This window comes from Leptinotarsa decemlineata, unplaced genomic scaffold (assembly GCF_025532065.1).
Source record: "Leptinotarsa decemlineata unplaced genomic scaffold, Ldec_3_MD MMD2_tig00000008_RagTag_RagTag, whole genome shotgun sequence".
Classification (NCBI taxonomy): Eukaryota; Metazoa; Arthropoda; class Insecta; order Coleoptera; family Chrysomelidae; genus Leptinotarsa; species Leptinotarsa decemlineata.
The window spans coordinates 13,822,988-13,840,591 of NW_027412537.1; the positions used below are offsets into that span (position 1 = coordinate 13,822,988).

The 17,604-nt window shown below is 35.6% G+C and overlaps 1 protein-coding gene across 3 annotated transcripts in view; it reads right to left on the reverse strand.

The window, feature by feature from the left end:
* The window catches only part of knockout (Stork-head domain-containing protein knockout), a 212,039-nt gene that overhangs the window by 144,193 nt on the left and 50,242 nt on the right, over positions 1-17,604 (reverse strand). For 2 of the 3 annotated variants that reach the window (XM_074171113.1, XM_074171115.1), the window contains exon 2: positions 10,318-10,368. The exons of the other annotated variant lie outside the window; for it this stretch is intronic. The gene's annotated coding sequence lies outside the window, so the exon portion shown is untranslated. The remainder of the gene's footprint in view (positions 1-10,317; positions 10,369-17,604) is intronic. 3 annotated transcript variants of the gene reach the window in all.

Genomic DNA, 17,604 nt, shown 5'->3' on the forward strand with positions numbered 1-17,604 from the left:
TAATAATGTTGCTGACAGCAGCTTGTTGCTGACAACAAGCATCTCAAACACTTTACAGAAGTTGCATATGATAGAAATTGATCTGTAATTTTAGATCTCATTTTTATCTCCTTTTTTGAAAATTTGGCAGACTTTCCACATTTTCTATATTGATGGTACAGTTGATGTTTTCAGGCATATATCTATCAATTAGCGTATCAATTAGGATGAGGTCCCGCAGTAAATTTAGGCTTCAATTTTTTTAGGGTATGATAAACATCTTCAATACTTAAAACAATAACCCTATTTTTACCCTCAATCTACTGGTTGAAATGTTGTAATATTCCAGTTTACTCCGAATTTTCCCCACATTGGTAAATATGAGAGGCATATAACGTAAACCGATATTCTCCAGAGTATTGTAAAGCTATACGTGGCAAATAGTTTCAAATGCCTGCTTGAGATCAACCAGGATGTATACAGCAGGTTGTTTATTATCTGCGTCAGGATGTTGACAGGTTAATAGTACCGTCTGTTGACCTGTTCTTCCTGAACCCAAACTGCTTATTCGATATTATTTCATATGTTTTCAGGAACGTTGTGATTACTTGTTTCAACAGTTTCTCATAGATTTCTTGATTCAAAATTAGTGAAATTGGTCTATGATGTTTAATAACAAATAATAATAATAATTTGATCTAATATTCTGTGACAAATGTTCAATAGAATTGAGTTCCTGAAAATCGATTTTTTAACAGTTTTAATTCTTGGTGAAAATAGCAAATTGACTTCCTTTTCATGAACAGCGAAAAAAGATAGGTAAGAATGATTATTCATTTGTTTTTTCCAAAACCATTCACCCAACTTGAAACCTTGAGCTGAGTCATACGCTAGATTGAATCAAATTGGGAACATTTAACGTCGGCAAGTTTCTTCAACTCGGCTTCAATAACCTCCTTGTTTGATTTTCAACATCACATCCCATCTCGTCTGTAGTTGCCACACATCTAAAACAAAGTGGAACGCACGTTTGTGGCGCCTTTTGCATACATTCACAGACTAACGACGACCATTTGTCGCGACTCTTCGAAGACGTGCTCTTTTCCTGCTTAAACGTTTACATTTCGTACCGAGTTTACTTTTCAAAGAACTAACAAAGAGGTTGAGTACCATTTGCGTTATACCAACTAGACGATAATAATAAATCATACGAGATTTATGGTCAGGTTGAGCATATTCTAATCAAATTTATGGCTGAGTATGCGTGATTTGAGACAAAGGTCAATACTAGGAAGGAATTTTCCTTGGAATAAATGTGCGGTGTGGTGAAGGTTTTTTAAAATTCTTCTTGGATCGTAAACTAGATGAAACGGAGGGGAGTGGTGAATTTTAATGAAAATCGGACTACTTGCGGCACGGCAGAATTGGGTCAGCTGACATTAGCTGGTACTTTAGCAATATCATCATTTTCTCCCACGGATACAGCAAACAATTTTAAACTAAATACTGAAAAAACAAACGAGTTACTATTCGGAAAATCTGATCAACAAAATAGCGTGAAATTATCAGGCATCCATATTGACACTAACTTGAATTGGAAAAAACATATCGAGCAATTAGCAGCAAAATTGAATAAAGTAGTTTATCAAATCAGAAAACTTACAGAATTCACCACTTTTGACACGACACTAACATACTACTACAGTAACTTCTATTCGGTCTTTTCTTACGGCCTTTTAATTTGGGGTAACTCTTCAGATAGTGAGAGAATATACAAATTGCAGAAAAAAGTCATAGAATAATAGCTCAAGCTGGTTTCAAGGACCACTGCAGACCATTATTTAAAAAATTAAATATATTAACTCTACCATCAGTTTTTATATTACAATGCGTGATGTACATTAAAGAAAATGAGAATTCACTATCTCTAAATTCATCATATCACTACTACAACACCAGAAATAAAAATGTATTGAGTATTCCCTACCATAGAATGAAAAGAACTCAGCAGTCAACAAATTATACTGCTCTGAAACTTTTCAATAAAAATGGACTAAAAAATGGACTAAAAAATGCTCCGATAAAAAGATTTAAAGCTGCAGTTATGGAAATTTTACTGTATAATGCTTTCTACAATCTCGACAAATTTTTTGACTTCTCTTTTGATGAAATACAACCATAATCCACTGAAATTGTTAATAATTTTGTTGAAAGTTTCTCAGATACTGTAAATATCATGTACTGTTTGTCACTAAACTATATGTCGTTTACTTTTTCTATGTTTTACACTGAATCTACGTTCTATACATATACTTATACCTCTGTTATGACAACCTTAAATGTACTTTATACATACTTGGGCTAATAAATTATGATTATGATGATTATGATTATGATAGAGAAGAAAAACAAAATTTTCCACTTATCTCAGGGAGACTTTTAGGTTCACAGATTTAGTACAAGACAAACTTATGATCTCGTGTAATTATTTACATCGTAGTTGGCAATGTTATATCTATCGACAAACATAGCCCAAAGTTTTATCGTTTATTTGAAGGTGGTTGACAATGTTACGTGGTGTATTTCATCAGTTCGGACTTCCATTGTCTAATATAATATAAATTGATTTGAAATCCCTGAAAAAAAATGTAAATAGATTAACCGAAAATAACAATTGTATTGAAACAAAAGACTGAAATTACAAAAAAAATAACATACAAGCAACAACAAAAAAAATAAAAAAGGAAATATTAATAAAAGCTGAAAATTAAAAAATATTATTAACAAAAAATGAAAAATAAAATTTTCAAAAAATACACCTCAACGATTTGATCTCCACAAACTTTATTTGAAAAATATATCACAACATGTTTCGCTAAGACATACCTTTTTCAAGTGATTTGTGCTCAATCACAATCATGAAATTACTATGGATCTTCATCAAGTAACGGTCGAAAAAAATCGAAAAAAAAGAAAAATAAAAAAAAATTTCTTAATTTTCAGCTTTTATCATAATTTCAATTTTTTATTTTTTTGGTTTTTCCTTGTACATTATTTCTTTGTAATTTCAGTCTTTTGTTTAAATAAAATTGTTATTTTCGGTTAATCTTTTTAATTTTTTTTCAGGGATTTTCATGGAAGGTTTTATGTTCTATTTGTCAGTTTGTACAGAGTGGGCCGAATTGTACACTTTCAAAGGAAAACTCCTGTTTTCAAACTGACTAGATGAAAACTGATGGCATTGTATGCGAGTCAAATTTTATGCTAAACTCAACGGTGAAAACCGCACATTGATATCTATCACCCTTTCTGAGTTACAGGCGAAAATATGCTAAGTCGAAAAGTTGCTGTATCTTTCTTTCTGTCATAAATTTCATTTCTCTATGGAAACATTTCCGAAGCACTTTTTTACGTATGAAAAACTAATTTTTTTCAAATGGGATATCAATAGTTATTGATGGAAAACTATTTTCTTAATGAGATACCCTGTATATTGACGTTGAGTGGAAGAACAACTCAGTAGCACCTGTGCTAACTAAGTTGAACTTCACCTTTTGTTATGTCAGCAACTAGCTCTCTGATTTAGTTAAATATTTGTATGTAACTATAGCTGGGTAACAATAAAGACGATTATTATTATTATTATTATATTCGGTTCACAGATGGATCAAAAACACCTTTCGGTTCTGGTGCAGCTGTTTTCAGTCGCAGACCCAGGACAGAGTTATCAACCTGCCTAGGAACTTATGCGACTGTATTTCAAGCGGAAATTTACGCTATTGAATTAAGTGCGGAGAGATTGGAGGAACCCAACCTCATACACAAGTCAATAAAAATTTTCTCGGACAGTCAAGCGGCGTTGGAAGCTCTTGGCTCCTACCGAGCAACATCTGAATTGGTAGTAAACTGCCAAAAAAGACTTTCCTCGATAGGAAGACTTAACAGATTGTCTCTGATCTGGATTCCTGGCCATACTGGCCTATAAGGCAATGAAGCTGCTGATTCTCTTCAAGTAAGAAACTATTTGGATACCAGTTTTCCTGGTCGCTAGATTGGCCGTCGAGGCCCTACAGAATGGCCATCTCGCTCGCTAGATTTGACACCTTTGAACTTTTTTTATGGCGCTATTTGGAGCAACTATCAAAAGTTCCGCCATTTTGTAGTGGTTGAAGATATTGACATTATATTCTAGGTCTGTGAAGTATCTGTCAGGAGCTTCAAAAAGATGTATCACAAGACCCTCTTTTCTATTTAATTTTTTCCCGGATGGCGCCGAGTCGCCATCTTGAAAGTTTCATCTGTCAATTTCACTTCAAAATGAAGTATTCATGCATTAATTTCATTATCCCAAATTTCAATTTTTTGAGTTGACCCGTTCAAAAAATAAAAGGGAGGGGGGCATTAAAGAAATGCACTGTATAGTCAGGAATGATACTTTGGAAGAAATTCGATTTTCAATTACGGAAATCATCGACTTGTTGATGGTAGACACTACCTGACGAATGGCCAAACAACGCGAAACCGGTCTGCAAGTATGTTCCAATAATTGAAAATTGCAGGAATAACTTCAGTGAAGAATCCGGCACTGACATCTGTCGGATATAATCCAACGCCCTTCGTGGTATTAGCCAGGGGAGTAGTTGTTTTCTGATAGGTTTCAGTCCATTAACCTACAGTGTAGGGAGTTGAGACTAGCCTGAATGAATTGTTCCTTTAGATGATTTCATTGCTTTCTTCCTTCCTTTGGAAGATTCACACATTATCTGTATCAAGATGGGAAAGTAGAAAGCCAAAACGTTTCTTTTTAAAAAATGTATCTCTCCTAAAAATATACCCCTTGCAGTTTAAGTAATTTTCTTCATGTTGACCTATTATTAACGTAAACGGCATCAAATTCAATGAAGTAGGTAGTGTTGATAAATGGAATTGATGATCTTTCAATCAAAATATCACTTGACCTCTAGTCACATTTGAGATTGAAGGTTTAAATAATCCTCGCCGGGGGTTGGAAGGGTAGGTAGGTCTAAAGTGAGTGGGTCTGTTCGACCCTCCACCGCAACCCATAAGGGTTTATTGTGGCTCACACCTATTCACACTCGGCCAAATAAACCCAGCTTCATAATGAAGCCGATTAGTTTGTATGGTGAGTGGTCTTTCAAGTCAGATGCTGAGAGTACGGATCTGCCGAACCCAAAGAACCTGATTCGGTCCCCAGCGGGGCAGGCACAAAGTATATGCTCTACAGTTTCATCATTTTCCAGACAGAAGCGACACACACTGTCTTCCGGCAGTCCAAGTCTCTGCATGTAATGATACAAATGACAGTGACCTGTAAGAAGGCCTGTTAGACATCGTAGTTCATCCCTACTGTAGGCCTTGGAGTGATCCAATCCTGGAAGATTCTGCCAGAAGTCCATAACTGTTCTAGCCATCCAGGTGTTGAGTGTTTGTTTGGCAAGGCCTAAAGCGATGCCAATGATAGGTTCTGGTCCAATGAAGCCGCTTGCAGCACCTTCCTTTGCAAGAGAGTCAGCAGCTTCATTGCCTTCCAAGACCAGTATGGCCAAGAATCCAGACCAGAGACAATCTGTTTAGTCTTCCTATCGGGAAGAATATTGTTTGGCAGTTTGCTAACAATCTAGACGTTGCTCAGTGGGAGCCAAGAGCTTCCAACGCCGTTTGACTGTCCGAGAATATTTTTATTGACTTGTGAGTGAGGTTGGATTTATCCAATCTCTCCGCACACAATTCAATAGCGAAACTTTCCGCTTGAAATAAAGACGCATAAGTTACAAGGCAGATAGGTATCTCTGTCCTGGGTCTGCGACTAAAAACACCTGCACCATAACCGGAAGGTATTTTTGATCCATCTGTGAACCAACAACTATATGCTCCTAATATTTCCTTCTCCCGCAGGATCCAGTCCTCTCTACTCGGGAATAGTACTTTGTAAGGCAGTTCGTAGTTAACAGTTGGAGGCATAAAGTCAGAGGTCATTTCCAGAAGGCTGTGACTTAAAATATCAACCAACAGCACTCTGCATTGAATTGATTTGTGCAATTGGCAATGTGCACAAGTCTGTATGCAGTCCTTCTAGCCTCACTTTCCAGAAAAATGAGGAGAGGAGGTAGATCTAGAAGGATCTCCATGGCCGCTGACGATGTGGTACTTATGGCACCACTGATAGCCAGACAAGCCTGTCTCTATGAGCCAGAGAGCTTCGCTTGGGCAGTTTTCTGTAAAGCCTTCGGCCACCAAGCAATTGCACCATAAGTGATCATTGGTCTGACAATCATCACATAAATTCATTGGATTTATTTGGGTCCTAAACCACAAGTTTTACTACAAATCCTTTGGTATATCCATAGAGGCAGTCTGGCTTTGTGTTAAACTTTTTCCAAGTGAGCGTTCCAGGTGAGTCTTTTATCAAGGACAATGCCAAGATGTTTCACTTCCGTTCCAAATGGAATGACCACACCATTAAGGGAAAGTGGCGTTAGATCGTCCAATTTCCTTCTCTTGGTGAAGGGGATCAACACAGCTTAGCTGGGGTTGACAGACATCTGCTCCCTCAGGCATCAACTGTGAACAACGTCCAATGTGCTTTGGAGGATATTACAAGCTACCCTTTCCGACGTGGACCTTGCCAGGATGACAAGGTCATCTGCATAAGCTTGCAGATGAACTTTTCTTCTGTCGAGGGCACAAACAAACTATCCAACAGGAGCGATCACAGAAGGGGAGATAGTACCCCACCTTGAGGGCAGCCCCTGGTGACCCTGAACCTGATAGCCTCGCCTTGAAGAGCCGTAGTTGCAGTTCTGTTTACCAGCAAGGCATAGATCCAGCCAGTTATGGTCGATTCGATACCCTTTCTAGCCAAAGACAATCCTATAGATATAGGTAGTGCATTGTCAAATGCTCCTTCAATATCAAGAAATACAGCAACCGCAATCTCCTTCTTATCAAGGGATTGGAAGATTTTCTCAGGGGTTGGAAGGGACAACGTTGAATATTTGGCCAAAATATTTTTCCCTCAGAATGAAAATGGACGGTTCTGAGCGGGCTTTTTTTAAACGCCAACAATGAGAACAAACTCAAACAGAGCAAACAGAGCAATGTACTCTGTTATGAGCCATAAATATGTGTTTGTCTGAAGGTGGTTGACAATGTTTCGTGGTGCATTTTATTGGTTCGGGCTTCCATTGTCTACTATCACCCGAGTTATCACCCGAAGACGATTGTGGATACTAACAATCGAAACGTCGTGTAGTAGCTTGGTTTTGAATCTATTAATTTTCATTTCTTGTTAATAATTTTTGATTTTCATCTCGTGTTGATAGTTCAATATTTTTGTTTTTTTTTGGTAGTCGTTAGTATTTTATCGCATTCTAATTTCACTTTTTTTGCTTAATATAATTGTTATTTTTTGCTAATCTTTTCAATTTTTCATAGATTCTTTCAGGGATTTCAAATCAGTTAGATCATATTATACAATGGAAGTTCAAAGCAATGAAATACTGAATTATATAATATGACAAAAAAGTCAAAGGAAGTTCATCAAACAAATCAACCGAGTACAAATAAATACGTCTTCTACAAAAAGACTGCGATAGCTCCAGTTTCATCAAGCTTAATAAAAGCTAGACTATCGTCGGAGAGATGTTATCGATGATATAGACCAAGTCACAGCCCTGGGACAGATCATAGTAATAGCAATTATGAAAATCACCATCCTATTTGTTCGCTTTCCTTCGTTTATGAAATCCATCAGTCGACTGTTTCTAATCAGTGCAAAAAAATAACCGCTTGCGATACTTCCTTGAAGTTTACAGAGTGAATGCCGAAATTGCGTGGGAACGATAAGTAGCGATTTATATTGAGAATAATTTTCTGTTTAGGTTTGTGAAATACCGTATCGTTTGAGTTGATAGTAGCCGTTTGTTCCGTCTCCTGTTATCGCAGATCGTAGAGGATTACTTTTTATCACACGTATAACCGAAGCAAACGATACTGTGCACATTGAAAATTGGGTGAAACTAAATAAGTGTAAAACATTTAAGGAAGTGATTCCTCATCGAAAAAAAGATAGGATCTTTCATATAAAGAAATTTCATTGGAGCATCCTTTGTTAAGATACAGCCCCTTAAAGGGGGTACATAAAATTTGTATAACAATTTTTTTCACAAGCATAAAAAAGTTACAATATTGAAATTAAGCTGACGTTTTGTACTACCAAAAAGACTCTCAGCCAGTAATTTATTTGGTTTACCCCATGGTTGTAAGGAGTGGAAAACGCAACCCCTGAAATTTATTTCCAATGTAACTTTTTGTCTTATTATTTGTTTACCATTTAAAAATGTATTTCCGATAGTCTGTTTCATTTTAAACAAAAAATGTCTCTTGGGTTTTTTGCCCAAAATAAACCAGTTCGCATCAAAAAATTATTTTAGGAACAACTATGCAAATCAGTGGATAGGTCGAGGAGGACCACAGAACTGGCCCGCTCAATCCCCGGATCACAATCCTCTCGATTTCTCCATTTGGGGCCATTTGCAGCATTTGGTTTATCGTACTTCTGTTCGCGATGTAGAGGACTTAAGAAACCGCATCATCGATGCGTGCAAGGTAATCAGAAACACTCCAGAAATATTTGAGCGAATACGTGGCTCAATGCGCCGACGGCCAGACGCATGCGTAATGTCTGAAGGTAGACATATTAAACATTTACTATGATTTCTACATGTTGTATGTTTTGTTATTAATAAATTAGTTTGTTTATTATCATTCAATCGTTTAATGCAGGTACTAACTACAAAATAACAATGAATCCAGTTCGCATTTATGACGATGTATCTCTGTAGTTGTTCGTAAAATAATTTTGTGTTGCGAACTGGTTTATTTTGGGCAAAAAACCCAAGAGAAATTTTTTTTAGAATGAAAGAGGGTATCGGAAATGAATTTTTAAATGGTAAACAAATAATAAGACAAAAAGTTATATTGGAAATAAATTTTAGGGGTTGCGTTTTCCACCTCTTACAACCATGGGGTAAACCAAATGAATTACTGGCTAAGTGTCTTTTTGGTAGTACCAAACGTCGGGTTAATTTCAATATTGTAACTCTCTCAGTGCTTGGAAAAAAATTGTTATACAAATTTCATGTACACCCCCTTAAGGGGCTGTATCTTAATAAGGGATGCTCCAATGGAGTTTCTTTATATAAAAAATCCTATCTTTTTTTCGATGAGAAATCATCTCCTGGAATGTTTCACACTTATTCAGTTACACCCTGTATAGAAATGAACCGGCTGCGAACTAGTCCACGTGAACTGTAGAATTGGGGGTTCGTATTGGATAATTTTCACTAACCAGCGTTTTATGATTAGCTGAAGAGTCATAAAATTATATTTGAAGTCATGTCACGGTGACGAATAGAAATCGGGGAATGCTGGGACAGTTATCGCCGTCGTGTTCAGTTCTGATCTCGATTTGAGTATGGAAATTCGATATTGGTGAAGTTATAATTACTTGAAATTTTTGTTATCTGTTTAAAATGTCGTCCTTGGACAAGTACTAATAGTAATAACGAGTGTGAAAACAACGCAGTGTAGTGCTTCCAAAAGCGATGGTGAACAATGCGAAAAAGATACCAGTAAATAAGATTCGGATACATTATATAATACATTATAAGGAAGAAATTGAATACTTCCGGCCATAAGGTCAGCTGCTGTGACAAAACTCTTCAGAATTGAATAAAGAAACTAGGATTTAGATTTAAAATAATAAACAAACGTCAAACAGTTATGGAAAGCAGAAGAATAGTGGAATTGCGTAACAAATACTTAGAACAAATAAGTGAATATAGACAAGAACAACGGCAAATTGTCTATTTGGACGAAACTTGATATGACACTCACGACACAGTTACGAAAGGGTGGACTGATGGTTCAAGAATGTGTACGCCTAACATACCTGCAAACAAAAGGATCGCGACTAATCATTGTGCAATGCAGAGGAAGTAAAGGATGGGTTCCGAATTCTCTGAAATTATTTGGAAAAAAACTTGAGGACTGCAATGTTGACTATCATAAGAACATGGAAGATAATATTTTCGAGGAATGGTTTGGAAACACATTGATCCAAAATTTGGATGCGATAATGGTGGAAATGAATTCATTATTGATTTAAATGACGATGTTAACAGTGAAACAGAGAATGTGGAAGAGATATGAAGCTACAAAAACACATGTCATTAAAACGAAAAATACTTTTAAAACAACCTAACATTCACTTTTTTTGAAGATTGAAATATTCTAGATTATGTTAAATGTACTTACCTATTCCACAAAATTGACGACAATTAATCTCAGTCCAGGATAGTACTCAACCTGAAACAAAACAGCGATAAATAAATTTATTATCTCAATAAGAATGTTAATAAAGAAAGGAGTAAATTTATCAATGTTAATTTTGAATACTGTTTTTGTTTTTTGTCCTTGTATTTCTAAATATCTGCTTACTGTTCAGATATTTCAACTTTTTCCAGCATATCGAAAAAAGGTTTGAGATTTGTCTCTCTTTTATAGATACTTTGACGGGAGGTGTTGAAGTGACATGGCTCATTTGATTCCACCAAGAACGGTACATATCAGATATACGCGGCGGACTGTAGCTGCTCGTTGTTTTGAGGTTCAACTCAGTACACTTCGAACTTCACTGTTTAGAAACTGTTTACAAACACGAAAGATCTGATATTTCGAGCTCTGAGGCTGAACCAGTGGATTTCTCTACAAGTTTCAATGATCCTATCTCAAACTGGTCCCCAAATCGATCAATCTTGTTTCATTGTAAGTGATCTGTTAAAAAAAATCTGTTTTTCCGTTAACCAGCAGTCGTACCCCTACGAACGACAACCCTCAGAAGTCGAAACTTGTGCGAGCTAAGGATTAACGAGGTCTTACCTTTTAACGTGTAATTCCGAACACGGATCGCGACATATATTCAGAAATGTATATAATACTCCTATAGAAGAACGCTGATAGAATCGAGAAACTCTTCAACAAACTGTTGAGATAGGTGAAGATTTGAATTACATAAATAAAGATGGAAATTAGAGCAACTGAAGTGTTGTTCTTGGATATAAGAAAAACAATTAGTACTAATCAATTAGTCAATTACTTTCTGAACGAACTGAAAAAAAAGATCTTCCGAAACAACTACATTCATATGAATATTGAATTAAATAGGAATCACACGTTAAAAGGTTAGACCTCGTTAGTCCTCAGCTTGTACAAGTACCGACAGACAGATATTTTTCTGGACCCATTCCTCACCAAATTGATCAAAAATACTGTTCTTTTCACCTGCTCAAACCTATATTCGGAACATTCGAACGTAATAACACAATATCCTTGAATTTTGTTCCGATAATTACGGTTCTTTAAATTAATTTCACTTGTGATCTGCGAAATTAGCGCAAATTACGGCTCGGTTTCACGTGCTCGATTATAAACAATGTAGTAATAATTAATAAGAGTAAAAGTTGTTATTTCATTTTATCTCTGTTCAAATCGGAAATATCGAAAGTTAACATTCGTGCAATTTTCAGTAATAAAACGTGTTGTTTGGGATGATGATTATAGGATTCGAATATTCCTAATGCCGAAACGGAAGTATTTGCTTTAAGATACGTTTACAAGCTCATTGACATGATCACGATGAAGGTATTATTAAGCGAAGATATTTGGCTTCCATATCCTAAGGATACGAAAGTTCTACCTGTAAAGGCATTTCGCAATCTCGTTCAACCTCAGTACCAAGTTTTTCAGTTAAGTTTTCATAATATATGGTCTTTTAACAGAGACTTTCGAACTTTGACAATTGATAACTGTAGTAGAAAGCCAACTTTCTTTCCCAAAAATTATTCACTCCTAAAAATATAACCCCTTCATTTCAAATAACTATTCTACATCTGTCTACATTCTGAAGCTACGTCTTTCAAATTAGTTGTCATTTATTCAGTCTCTTATGCCAAATCACCATGTTCATCACACGTGGAGGTGAACTGGCCAGCGAGTCGTTGCGATTTGACTCCGTTAGACTTTTTCTTGTAGGGTTTTCTCAAGTCACAGGTGATTAAGCCACAAACCACAGCGGTCCTCAAATCCAACCCAACTACGTTTTATTCCACACAAAATAGCATCAATATGTCTCTCAAACGAATAAAACATTTTGATGAAATCTGACTTACACTTTGTATTATTTAAATCTGAAGACAGGAAACGTTCAATGAAGGACACAATAGTAGACTTCTTGAAAACTGCCTTGCGGTCATTGATTGTAAAATTGATGTCAAGGAAATTATCGATGAAGAAGGTCGGCCCCTGATGCTTCTTACAGCAAATATTTCATTTATAACTCATTTCTAACAGATTATTCAACTTTAAACTGCCCTGTTGGGATCTTCTGTGATCTCAGTAGAGCTTTCGACTTCGTCTACCATATCACCCTAATATTTTAGTATGTTAGTCTTCTAGGCGTAACTGAGAAAACAGTGACCACCTGTAATTCGGATGATCTTGACATCAGTGTAGGTGTTCCTCAAGGATCAGTAGTGGGCCCAATTTTGTTCCTAATATATGTAAATAACTTCGTTAGAGCGAACCCATCCTTACATTTCCCATGGAATGCGAACAATACGTTCATACTTATCTCTGAACTGAACAAGAAACTCAAACAAGAAACTGAAAATATTAACATTAACATGTCTAGTCATATCCGAGTTGAGTATGCCAGTATTCGACAATAATGATGAAATATATGTGAGGAAGAAACAAAATCAGTTTTTTAGTATTATTGTATTTTAAATGTAAGCAACTGACTTTTTCCATATGGTTTGTAACTGTCTTAAAAAAATAAATGACTATTATTATTAACAATCTAATTATCCTCTGGAAAAAAGAGGAAATAAAGTTCTTTCTAATCTCCATGACTGGTTTTGCATGAATTCATTACATCTAAATGCAGGAAAAACATAATTGTTCATAAAAGGCTACCATTCACGTAAATATTAATAATGAAGTTTCGAAAAATGAATCATGTGTTTCATGTGTTTCTGGGCCTGTACATCAATGAGTATCTTGACTGGAGGAAACACTGTGAATCAGTAATTTCTAAACTCAACTCTGTCAGTTATTTATGCAGAAACATGACATCAGTTTTGACGGAGAAACAACTGATAATGGTCGAAGGTCGAAGATAAGGAAGGATGATACATTCTTAAGAAACTGCAACTGCATGAAAAATTGTTTGAGTTTGGTAGAGTCTTTGAAGTCCACTAGATACACGTTAGGACAACAAAAAGATTGCTCCGAATTCTTGGGATTCTTGTTGAATACTCTTCGTGAGCACAACATGGTAGTATCAATACTCAAGGCTGCTGTGTCTATCTTGTCTTGTGTTCGTAGATCTTTTACTGGAAAACCCTGACTTGCTTACTTTGTAGTAAATGTTCAAGAGGTAGCAAAAACGTATGTGATTTCCTGGAACTCCAACTAGCGTTTCCTAATATGAGTGATAACCAGTCCGTGCAAAGCTCATTGTTAAATCATCTGAGAATGGAACTTTTATCGGGTTAAAACTAACTGACTATATTTTTCAAGATAAGGAATATGTTTTTGGGGGTCATCCACGTGTTTTACTGACTTACATGTGCCATTCTCAAGGATTAATCTATAGGGGAGAGTGTGTATGAAAGAGCCAGGCTTTGAAAGAGCCGATGTGATTTTCTACCACTTACCAAAATCTTACCATATTTTGATTTAAATGTTTGTATGGCAACACTGAATAGCTGTCATCCACAAACATTTAACAATTCTGCGGAAACGAATGATGTCGGTAGACCACATCAAAGATTTTAGGAACAAAAAGTAATTTTTTTGCGTTCACTTAATTTGTTTCACAAAGAAAAGTGCAGCAGGAGTTGATAAAATTGATATCTTGTATTGTTAGGCATATATTTAGCATTATTTTACGAGAATTGATTGACAATTGATGTCATAATGTTTACGCGAAATAGCTGTATTTTGAGGTTACAACTTAAATAACAAAATGTTTTGAAAGAACCACTTGTGGATACTTTGAAAGAGTCGGCTCCAGGATGCAGCACTGTTTCAGCTCCTCCTAAAATCATCGCTGAAAAACGGTTAAAACAAATTGGACAAGTTACTTCTGCTGATATTTCCACCTCATTGTAGCCATAAACTCCAACCTCTGGATTTTGCGGTTTACGGGCCTTTCAAAACAAGATATTGAATAGTTATGAACGAGTGGATTGTGATTTGAGACACCAAACCTATCATCTCTTTCTATATGCAGTTTCGTTATCAGAACATTATGTTATCCGTAATAACTCTTAATAAGTTCAAATGGAACAGCAAAAATACCACTATCCCCCGTTCATTAGGAATATATCACAAGTCTTTGATAGTCATAAACTTGTTTATTGAAATTTCTTCGTGATCTTTCAATCTAACAACGGAAAATTCGATTTCACGCTTACACATTGGAACTGAGCAAGAGTTTCATTCTTGTGAAAATCTAAAATGAGTGAAATCTTCTGAGTTAGTGCCGTTTATTCTCGTATTTCTCACCCCACTTTTCTACTTCCTCATCAGATCCATCTCGAAACCATAATTCTTCGTTTCAACATTTTTCAAATAATATCAATGCAACAGCCGACGCGAAACATGCAATTTTCTCTGTCATACACCGAGAAATACCACTTATAAATTTAAATGCCGATATTTATCTTGAATAGCTAATAAACGTCATTTATCTTTTAATAATGCCTTCAGAAATACAACGCGATATTGACAATGGCATTACATCTATAAACTGAAACTTTCCTTTGAAAACAGAGGCTTTCTTCCTCATATTCTTTCTTAATAAGAGTACTAACAATCCTGAGAACGAATGATACCTCTGAGAATCATATAGGATTGATGACCAACTCATACATTATCTTGTCTAGGTAAATAGTTGAATTTTTGTATTATGTCCTGGTGAATGTTTCCTACGACGTTCATTATTTCTCAGAAATGAAATTATGTCCCCCCCTCCGCGGGAGACGAAATCGAACGTGGGACGAGAACTGGGGTTGGAAAGTTACATAAAGTTACATTACAGCTCCCCGTTCGGTAAGTGAGACTCCTTTACAGTCTGTAATGTGAAGATCACCCAGTCAAATACTGCAGTAAACAAACATTACCTAAGAAATTCTTATACCTTCTCTATTTCTCAGACCGTTTTCACCTAAGGAATTATTTAATCTGCTCAGTGATAAGCTGAAAAATAAAACATCCGCAGGTCCAGATGAAATACCCACTTTCGTTTCAAAAAAGTTATGAATGTTATAATAGAACCTTTTTATTAAATCTTTCATTCGAAACAGGAAAATTCCCCAAAACCCTCAAGAAAGGTGAAAGGTAGTCATTCCTATTTATAAAAACACTGTCCCGATTACATAGAAAATTATAGACCAATAACGATTTGCAGGAGTTTCTCGAAAGTTTTTGAATATGGATTTTTGGACAGGCTGATGAATTTTATCAGTGAGCATAATATTTTGACAAATATCCAGCACGGTTTTCGGCCGGGTAAATCAACAACTAGCGCAATCTATGAGTTCTATGACAATCTCATAAACCATATAGAACAAGGAGAGGTCCCAATGGGCATTTTCTGTGACCTGAGTCGAGCTTTCGACTGTGTGGACCACGATATTCTTTTATCAAAGTTGTTTAACTATGGTATTAGAGGTGTTTGTCTGGAATGGTTAGAATCATTTATTAGATGTCGTTCTCAGTATGTGAATCTGAAACATCATCAAAATAATATAATTCGTAATGATACATTTGCCAATATCGATATTAATATAGGTGTTCCACAAGGATCTATTTTGGGACCAGTTTTTTTTATTTTGTACATAAATGAAATCTCAAATTCCTTTCCGGATATTGAGATGACGATACTTCTCTACTGATTTCCAGCAAAAATCAAATAGAACTAAAAGAAATCTGTGAAACTGCTCTATGCCAACTAACTTCTTGGTTCAATCAAAACATTCTTTATTTCAATGCAGACAAAACTAACCTTGTGAAATTCCATAGTCATCAGAGGGAATTGGTTGATGTAGATATACTTTTAAATAACACACCTCTGCCTATAAATGACAGCTGTAAATTCTTAGGACTATTCGTTGACTCACATTTAGATTGGAAAGAACATTGCAAGGTCCTGATTTCCAAACTTTCATCTCTCCACTATATGTTCAGAAATCTCAAAGTTGTTTTGACACAGCAACAATTAATAAACTTATACTATGCACAAGTGGAAAGTCGACTGAGGTATGGTATTTGCCTATGGGGAGACTCTACACTGTCGAATAACGTCCTCGTATCACAGAAAAAAATCATTAGGTGTATTGCTGGAGTGAAAGAAGACTATTCTTGTTGAGAAATCTTCAAAAGATTTGAAATTCTGACCTTTACAGGCCTCTATGTATTTGAAGTCTGTATTTTTGTGTTCAAAAATAGGGATTTTTTTCTCATAAATAACGATTTCCACGAATACAACACACGTCGTCACCGGACGACATTGATGTTTGTATTAAGTTTAGGAGATGAAATCCACGTGTAAAAAATGTTGATTTGAAAATTAGATTTCCAGCTAAGTAATTCATCAACATATACACCTCAAAATTTTTCGGTTTCTGCAGTAGTGCCCTTTAGTTCATTATCAGACGTAAAAGTGAGTTCTTGCCGAAACGTTTTTTGTCTATTATGAAACCCTACGATTTGTGTTTTAGACTGGTTGAAATGTAGGTCACTACCCGGTATAGTAGGCAATTAATTTGTTCATAAATACACTGCATTTTCCTTCTAGACGGTTATCATTTAAATCTGATAGAATTAACGTAAAGATGTTCGCCAGATAAAGACGTTTGTAATAAGTGTCAGTTGCTTCTGTACATTCTTTTCAGCACATAATGAATACTTCGCTAACCTGTAGTTTTGAAACTAATCATTTTTGTAACAAATGCATAGATGGTATGTGATCCGTTTGTTCAGAACACGAATCGAAATGTTACTGGTGGTCCTTCTCCTGTTGTGTTCTGTGTTTCTAAATCTCTTGTCATTTTTCCATGCCATCTCGATTTTTATCTCTTTATGTACTTTTGACAGTTGATTCCCCTCATTCAATTCGGTTCGGATATCTTTTATGAGTCGTTTTCATTTACCGTTTGATGATTTTGTTGTTAATGAGTGGGTATAAAGGCTCCAAGTCTCCCATAGTGCAAATTTTTTATAGATATCAGATGAAAAACTTCCGTAGTTATTATTACCATGTTTTCATTAGTATCAACATGTCACTGTGACCAATTTTCTTTTCTCCATTACAAAATAAAGTAATTTCTTCTCCACGTAAGTATTTTATACTTCATTGTATTAACTATTGTTATGTTGTTCTTCTTTTACTGTAGAATTTAAAAAAAATGCCGATAATGAACCTTTATAGGTTCGAAAAATGTACTGTGTATGTAAATTGTGGAGACGACTTTGAGT